The following is a 1,692-nucleotide window of genomic DNA, read 5'->3' on the forward strand; positions in this document are numbered from 1 at the left end:
CGAGCCGGGCACACCTGCAGCACCAGGTGAAGCGCCTCTGCCTCGCGGTCGAGTCCGCGGGCCAGCAGTCGGTGGGGAGTCCTCTAGCTGGCGCGGTGCAGCCCGCCGCGCGGCAGGTGCACGCGCTGCACCCGGTGCTGTTGCACTTCCCCGCGGCGCAGCAGCAGCCTGCCGGCGAGTGGTCCACGGCCTAGCAGTCGCCCCGCTCCCGCTGAACTCTGCCACCGCAGGCAGCGGAGCCTCCCGTCGAGCTCCACCTGCCCAGTCGCACATAGAGTCATGCGTCACGTGTGTGACTTAGCTAGCAGGACGCTTCAGTTGGGGAGGGTAAAGGGTGGGAGGGGGTGGGGGCTTACGTTTCTCCCGCAGGTAGTAGAGCGTTGACTCGGCGATAGCCTGACGCCCATCCAAATCCGACCTCGCCTTACGTATAGTCTTTAACTCGTCCTATAAGAGCAGTGATGGGAGCATTCAGCATCAGTAAAGGGACAGGATTATTCACGGTCTCTTTAGTAGTAACGTGTAGTTGTCGAACCAAGAGCCAGTCTTCACAAGCCATGACGGAGACCAGTGGGGGCGACATCTCTGCGTGCTCTGCGGAGAACGGCCCGGGGTGGTGTTTCCGCGGCAACCGAGGTTAGGGAATGAAGGTTCCTGATTGGTCGAGCCTTTATCCCCACTACCAGCGTGACGTAGCGGCAGAAACTTTCGACCAATCGGGGACGTTTGTGTTTCTACTCGCTATTCATCCCTCTCCGTTAACCGCACTACTGATGCTCTTTCTGGTTCCCGTGCGCGGGGTTTTAGATCTTACAGTCACACGTGTGACGGTACAGCCACGATCGCGATAAGATTGTGTTGCCACTGCCTACAACTACACCACCATGTTCTCCGAATAATGACATTCCGCCGCTGTGGCAAGACCGACGAACAGACATGTGTCGCGGGCGGGTATCTCCGCCTGAAGGGCGCAGGGCGTATCGCGGGGACGTGACGTGGCCCCAGCCTGGGTCGTAGTCTCCTCATCAATCAGAATCGTCACTCCTATTTTCACCCCCCCCCACTTTCCCCCTTTCTCCCGCTCTTTGTTGTGGCTGTTGCCGCGGCGGGTGCAATTCGCGGTGTTGGTTGTTGGACTTGATCCACCCCCGCACAAGTTGCAATGGAGTGGCAGCCACATTACTCGCGAGCCATGTGCATAGATCGGATCGCGGTAATTACCCTTTTGTTACCGGGCCCTATCTCGCTTGTTGCTCTGTTAGTCGTAGCACGCTAATATTGCTTCGCAGGGTATGCGGAGCATGTTGGCCGATGAGGAGACCGCCCTGGTGCGCAAACTGACGCTCTTCGATTGCGTCTTGTATCACCTGGGCGCAGGCCGTGAGTAGCACTGATTGCTAGGCAGGCCCATTTCTTCCTGGCCGCCAGCTGGTCCGCAGCCGGCGTGACCCCCCATTCATTGCCTGGTGCTCCCGTTGTCTGCTCAGTCCCTCCAATTGACGTCCGGACCCTTGACGCGTCTCCCCCGCCTCCACGTGGTGGTCCTGGTGGCAGAGCCCCGCACGGGGCAGCACCGCGACGGTCCGCGTCGTCCGTGAGGGTGCCGCGCGCTGCACTGCTGCGGGCGGCTGCGGGCGGCCTAAGGCAGGATGTGCCGTCCGCTGCACCCCCACGGACAGCTCCGGCCCCGCG

This window comes from Frankliniella occidentalis, unplaced genomic scaffold (assembly GCF_000697945.3).
Source record: "Frankliniella occidentalis isolate FOCC.00 unplaced genomic scaffold, Focc_3.1 Scaffold12, whole genome shotgun sequence".
NCBI lineage: Eukaryota > Metazoa > Arthropoda > Insecta > Thysanoptera > Thripidae > Frankliniella > Frankliniella occidentalis.